This window comes from Asparagus officinalis, chromosome 8 (assembly GCF_001876935.1).
Source record: "Asparagus officinalis chromosome 8, Aspof.V1, whole genome shotgun sequence".
Lineage (NCBI taxonomy): Eukaryota > Viridiplantae > Streptophyta > Magnoliopsida > Asparagales > Asparagaceae > Asparagus > Asparagus officinalis.
The window spans coordinates 73,061,518-73,068,546 of NC_033801.1; positions in this window are offsets into that span (position 1 = coordinate 73,061,518).

The window sequence follows — 7,029 nt, forward strand, 5'->3', positions numbered from 1 at the left end:
TGGAATCCCAGCCAGCAAGTTAACCTCCACGGGCACTATCATCTATGGGTTCAACACCAGTGGAACAAGACCACTGAGCAAAATCCGAGTGAAGTGCCAACTTGAAGATCTAAAATCAGAAGTCACATGTTACGTGATCGACACATAGTCCTCCTATAACTTGCTTTTAGGTCGACCCTTGATCTATGGTAACCTGATAGTTCCCTGTACCCTCCACTAGTGTCTCAAATATGTAGACACTAATAATAAGGTCAATACGGTGGTCGTGGATAATCAACCGTTTAAGGAATTGGAAAACTATTTTACTAATTCCTTCTTTACGGTGCTGAGTCCAACACTGAACCATCGGTCCAAGGCACGGACAGTAGAGAAGAAGCTGACACCAAGGCTGGGCTTGATTATAATGGAGGTTTTGTATTAAATGATATTGTACCATTTGTAATCAATCTTGATGGTGGAGAATCGTCACATGATAGTTATAATTGGTAACTTGCCGAAGAAGTAATAAATGACGATTTAGAGTACTCGCCTTCTCTTGATGAGCTAATGAAGGGGTTATATGATGATTCTGATTTACACATGCCATTCTTATCATCTTGTGTTATAAAGAAGCATATCCAAGACACGTTCAGAATGACCATTGTCATTCCTGCCAAGAAAAAGGGTCAGAAAGAGATAATCTACGGTAAAGGCGAGAAGTCTCCAATGCCAGACCATTTTTTAAGAGATGATAATGATGATGAAAAGCCTAATCCTTACCTATCCAAGTACAGTCCAGAAGCGCATAAACTCATGGAGAAATGGGGATACACTCTTGTACTTGGAGAAGGACTTTGATTTGATTGAGGTCCTTGAGTTCTGGCTAAGGCTGCTTATGTTCCAAAGGGAAAACCTGATAATTACTATGCACATGGAAGAGGCCTAGGCTACATCTCCTTATCCGATGATAAATGCTGCTGGCAAATCGGGGACTGATGGGGGCATAAATATATACCAAAAGTTGCAAGTGCACAACCAATCAAGTTATAGTATAAAGAGTTATCGATCCCATGAGGAAGGTGATTTTAAGAGATTATTAGAATTGGTTCTTATGTTGTGTGCGTGACAAAATAGGATTAAAGAATAAGTGTGAGAGTGGAGAGTTATGATGAGTGAGAGTGATTGTTGTGAATATATGCAAGTAACAATAAATTGAATTTTAGAGAAGAGAAGTAAGAATCAAAGAATAGAATAACAAGCAAGAATAAAAAGAGAAAAAAATAATAAAACAAAAGATGGAGGATTCAATTAAAGATATGAGAAATCTAGAATTGAATCCACTAGCTAATCTCAATTAAAAATACAAGCTATTCTCTTCAGTTAATAACTGATTAACCATAGTACCAGATTAGTTGGGAAGCTCAGGAACAAACAAATCCCGAGAGAATCCGTGAAAACCGAAAAAGAGTGTTTTAGGATCAAAAAATAAGCAGAATCGCACTGGTCCCGGCGTAGCGAGCAAAATGGGCCGGCCGCGCCGACCAGCAATGGTGCTCCTCCAGCGAGCCACGGAACCGGTGCGTCATTGAAGCGAATGCTGCAGAGCTTTATCGATTTCGTATGACATGTTTCGCGTTTCCGATTTGTCGTTTCGTTGACTTGTACGCAGTTTTGGTGGCCGATGAACGTGCGGGTCATTTGGTGGTGGCCGGTGAGTGCACATGTCACTTGGTTTGTTGATTTGATGGCCGATGAGCGTGCGGGCCACTTAGTGGTGGCCGGTGAGCACGCGGGCCACTTGGAGCACTTGGAGGTGGCCGGTGAGTGCACGGGCCAGTCGATTCGTCGTTCCGCTTCATGTGCTCGTCGGCGTTGGATAATCTTCTTAGACTCGGATAACGATGCTCGTCGTCTTTTCTCTATCTCGAGCTGTGTGTGGAAACATATAGGCATTTTTAGATGCCTACAGATACCCCCTCCAAAGTATTTCAAACTCATTCTTTTATAGAGGAGTCTAGAATACTTTGGATAAGATAGGCCCTTTCCTCAAACTCGTAGAGGGACCTGTGAACTGCTTTAATTCTTGACCTCTTCAGCCTTAAGTCTATTCAGTATCTTGTCGAATAGATAAAATTCTTCCGGTGCTGCGTTTATCGTCTGACCGTTGTTAAAGTCTTAAACTAAAATTAGTGTGTAAGTTTCTAAACTTGGCTCGTGTCATTGAGTTGACTTTGAACTAATCATCTTTATCGGAAGTTTGTACCCGAATGTGTTTGAACTCTCTAGAATCACCGTTTAATCCGAAGTTTTTCCTCAGCCTTATTTTATCAAAATTGTCGATGCGTTGACCAGCGTTAACATAGTTTATACTCGTACATTCGTTGGAGTCTACACAGTTTAAGTTCTTAAGGCATTGGAGCATGGCGGTCCTAAATGTTGGGGCTGCAGGACCAACTGTTAAAGCTGATTCATCTATGTGTATAGAAGTTGTCGGATCTTCAAGTCATACGACCAACTAATGGAGCTGGTGCGTCAATGACTCTCACATTTATAGGATTTTTAGCAAATCATTAGCCATCAACGGGTTTGATGAGCCTTTACCGACTACCGTTTGAATCGAGCTAGCATGCGTATTGTTTAAATTCGTTCCGCACGTAACGTTGTGCTAAAAGAGTTAACTCTTTTAGTGCTATGATATTGAATACGTAGACTTCGTCTTTCTCATGGGAATTGACTGCCCGACGACGTGTGTTAGATGTAGACTTAGGATTTTTGGCAAACCCTCAGCCTTCAACGGATTTGATGTGCCTTTACCGACTACTGTTCGAGTCTGGCTAGCATGCAGATTGTTTAAGTTCGTTCTGCATGTAATGTTGTGCTAAGAGAGTTAACTCTCTTAGTGCTACGATATTGAATATGTAGACTTCATCTTTCTTACGGGAATAGACTACCCGACAACGCGTGTTAGGCGCTGACTCATCCTTACTTAGGATTCAGGATAAAAGTTCCCAGACTCGGATTCTGATGTCTTCTTCAATCGGTGAAAGACTAAACTGACAACGCGTGTTAGACGTTGACTTATTCTTTCTTAGGATTCAGGATAAAATTCCCCATGCATGTAAGGTGTGGATTTTGGTGCTATTAATAACAACCTGCCACAACATCGAATATGTGGGCTTTTGTTCTTTTTACGGTGAATAACTAACCGGCAACGCGTGTTAGGCACTGACTTATCCCTTCTTAGGCTTCAGAACAAAATTCCCCAGACTTGGATTCTGGTGTCTTTTTCAATCGGTGAAAGACTAAACCGGCAACGCGTGTTAGGCATTGACTTATTCCTACTTAGGATTTAGGATAAAATTCCCCGTGCATTTAAAGCACGGATTTTAGGAGTTATAATGTTGAAAGATATGTCTTCTCTTGGGGTAAAGACGAACCCGATGCGGGAGAGGAAGAATTTTATATTCTATCTCCCAAAGCTGAAGAAGAAGAATTTTATATTCTATCTCCAGTTGCCAAATGAAACTCAAAGTGAGATCTCCACTTTCAGAATCCGGGAAGGTGAAACTAAGAGTGAGATCTCTACTCCGAGAATCGAAAAGATTCGGATAATCCTAATTGTCGAAAGGTTTGATTACCAAACTAAAGGTAGGTTTCTCGTTTATCGAGAGTGAATTGCGGTTTTGGCTCTAACTATAGGAAGGTTTGACCAAATAGGAGGTTTGAGATGACCCTAACTGTAGGAAGGTTTGATCGCTCGATCTGAAAGTGGACCTCTCATTCATGGAAGGAAACGAGAGGAAATTTTGGTTGTGGTCCTAACTTTAGGAAGGTTTGACCAAGTGGAAGGATTGAGACGATCCTAACTTTTATAGGTTTGATCGCTCAATTTGAAAGTGGACCTCTCGTTCATGGAAGGAATCGAGAGGAGATTTTGGTCATGGTCCTAACTGTAGGAAGGTTTTAGCGAGTAGACAATAAGAGTGGGGGTACCAATCACAGTGAGAGTGTTGACTCGTACAAATCACTCAAAGGGGTTCCTGGTGTTAAGTGACAAATACTTAACACGGAGGGGTTTGACAGTCGTCAATGATCAAGATGTTTAAATTCCAAGTACTATGTCTGGAATTTAACAATTGGAATGTTGAGTGCACAGACGCATCAGAAGTTTGAGTGGATTCAACCGAAAGGAATTTTAATGATCCCACCGTTAATTAGTCTGATCGGTGGGGGATTTTCTGGTGGAAGACTGTGAGTCATCAAACACCAATGAGAGTTTTGTGTGAGGGAAAATTAATCCAACGAAGTGACTAAATATCGTCTCAGCAAAAGAGTGTTCGAAAATCATAGTGGGAGTTTAGTGTTTATCACTTTGTTCATAATAATCGGGTTATCCCTAAGAAAATTACATGTAGCATTCTTTTGGGAACTTCCCGTTACATGAATCATCCACCCATAGCTTCCTTTGCGAAACCGGGTCTAATATTGTACTTAGTTGGATGACCGGGTTATCCTTAAGAATACCAGGCATGGTATTCTCTAGGAACTTCCCGTGAAAGAAAGAAAATAGTTTAGACTCATATACCTGTTGGAGTTTTGAGAAGCAGTTTATACTCATATACTCTTCGGAGTGTCAGAAGGAGCAGTTTATACTCTTATACTTGTCAGAGTCTTTATTAGACTTAATTGAGCGTTATGACGCCGACTTCAACCAAGGTTTGGATGCTATTCTTGAGAGCGAAGCAAGCCTTGGTAGGATGAAGGATCCTCCTGTGGTACACACAGTATTTCGGATCCGCGGTATTATCAGCTTCCTCCTGATCTGCTATAGGTGGTAGCTTGATCTTGTTATTTTCAAGGAGGGACTCGAACATGGCTAGAACATCTTCGTCCTTGAAGGAGTACTCTTTTTGGAGTCTCGGATCCGAAGTCTTTTGCTGTCTTTGGGGTGGTTGTTGCAACGTTTGATTAACGTCAACAACTGCTGCAAGTGCCTTCCCCTTACCACGGGAGGAGAAGTTCGAGTTCGGAGGATTAGCCATCGGTTGGCTCCTCTCGGCCTTCTTCCTTCTGAAGAAGCGTTTGGCCCACTCTCCACGCATCTTTAACTCTTTCTAGGTATTGGAGGGTTCTACTCTCATAACTTCTAACACGTCCAAAGAGAGGTTGTTGTGACAGGTTTGGAGGATGAAGTCCTCTGTGATCGGATCTCGGCAGTTCATCGCCTTATTCCGAAAGCGCTTGACAAAGTCATCGACCGTCTCGTCGCCTTCCTATTTCTCATCGAAGAGTGTTCTAATTGACACCTCGGCATCATCATCAAAGAAGTGAGTGAGGAATAGGTTCTCCAGGTCATCCCAGCTGTTGATCCTTCCAAGCTTAAGACGGCGGTACCAATCGAAGGCGGGCCTACGAAGAGTGCCAACGAATGATCGGACCATCAATGCCTCATTGCCAGAGATCATGCCCAAGTGAGATATGAAGTAGATCAGATGCTGAGTGGACGAACCCTTCCCCTCGAATGGAATGAAGTTGGTTAGGTTGAACTTCGTCGGGTATGGTATTGAATCCCACTCTCGTGGGTAAGGACACGGAATATCAATTCTCTTTACCTATGGAGCAGATATCAGAGTGTTGATTTTGCTCTCAAGGTCCTTCATCTTTCCATCCTCGTCCTTATCATACTTTGGACGATTTCTGAGAGGAACAACGGAGCCACCCCCAGTGTTGTTATCATTGGTGGGACCACCCCCAGTGTCGTTATTCTTAGTGAGACTACCCCAGCATTTTGGTCAACAGGGGGGTTGTCAGTATTGATATATTCATCAACGTCTGAATCGCTAGCTGCTTGGCTAACATTGTTGCGATGACTAGATTCACCTATTTGATTCGATAAGGCTCGGATCTGTTGGTCGTGCATTTGTCTCATCTCCTGCATAGCCATTTCCTTTTTGATTTTGAATGCTTGCTTCTGCTTGGCTAGAGCATCCTCCACGATTTTGGCCACTTCCTCAGTGTTAATCATAAACAGCTCGTGGGATTGTCCTAGGCTGGATACCGTTTTGTCAGAAGCGACTGCAGAGTTGGCTTCTGATGCTTCATCATCCAATGATAATCCCCTCTGCATTTTTTGATAATCTCTACGTCTAATAGTCCATTCGCGTAGCCGAGTTAGATGATGCGATACGAGTGGGTCAGAACTAGAAGGTCGAGCCGACTTTCCCTTATCAGCCATGTTAATTATGACTTCTGGAAGTTCGTTATCTTGAACAGTTGATCGTTTCTTATGGAGACGCTTTGGTTTAGACTTAGCCTTTCCGTTAGAGATCCTCTCAAATACCGAGACCCTCTGCGGAGTGGTCTTGGGGCAACTACATGTTGATAATACTATCCTGATTATCTTGGTACACGGACAATGAAAGTCCATCTTTCAGGAATCTCTCTTTCGAGATCTGTTCGTACCCCCAGCCCGATAGTATAACTCATCGGTATGATGATCGGAGCAATCTATCGCGTATTGGCACGACTTCTCAGGTATAACATTGTCGTCTGATGAACACGTTTCCTTCTGAGGACTTTTTATCTTGATGGCGTTCTCAAGAGTCACACGTTTGGAGCCATGCCTTCGTGAGCGCGGGACCTTAACGGGCTCTTGTATACTAACTTGCAGTCTGAGGCAGTCGGTTACAGGAGTTTTCTTATTATAAAAAGGCTCTAAATTGTTGCGAGGGCGTGTGCGACTCCTAGCTCGACTAGTTGCTCGGGGTTCAGTCATCGGACCCAAGCGTTTTTTGATCGGAACTTTGCCTCGATCCTCGTGCAAAGGACCTAGGCGATCCGCCATCCTCATCTTGAATCGGGATAACTCCACACTATCACGGGGCTCTGCCGGAGGTGTGTGATTCATCAGGATAGAAACAAGGGCTGTCAGAGGCTTAAACGGGACTAAGGGAGATGAACCAGGTGCGAACCAAACTGAACCGGGTACGAACCGAACCAAACCGATGCGAACTGGCGTGAACCACCACTTGGTGGCTCGGCTTTGGGCGC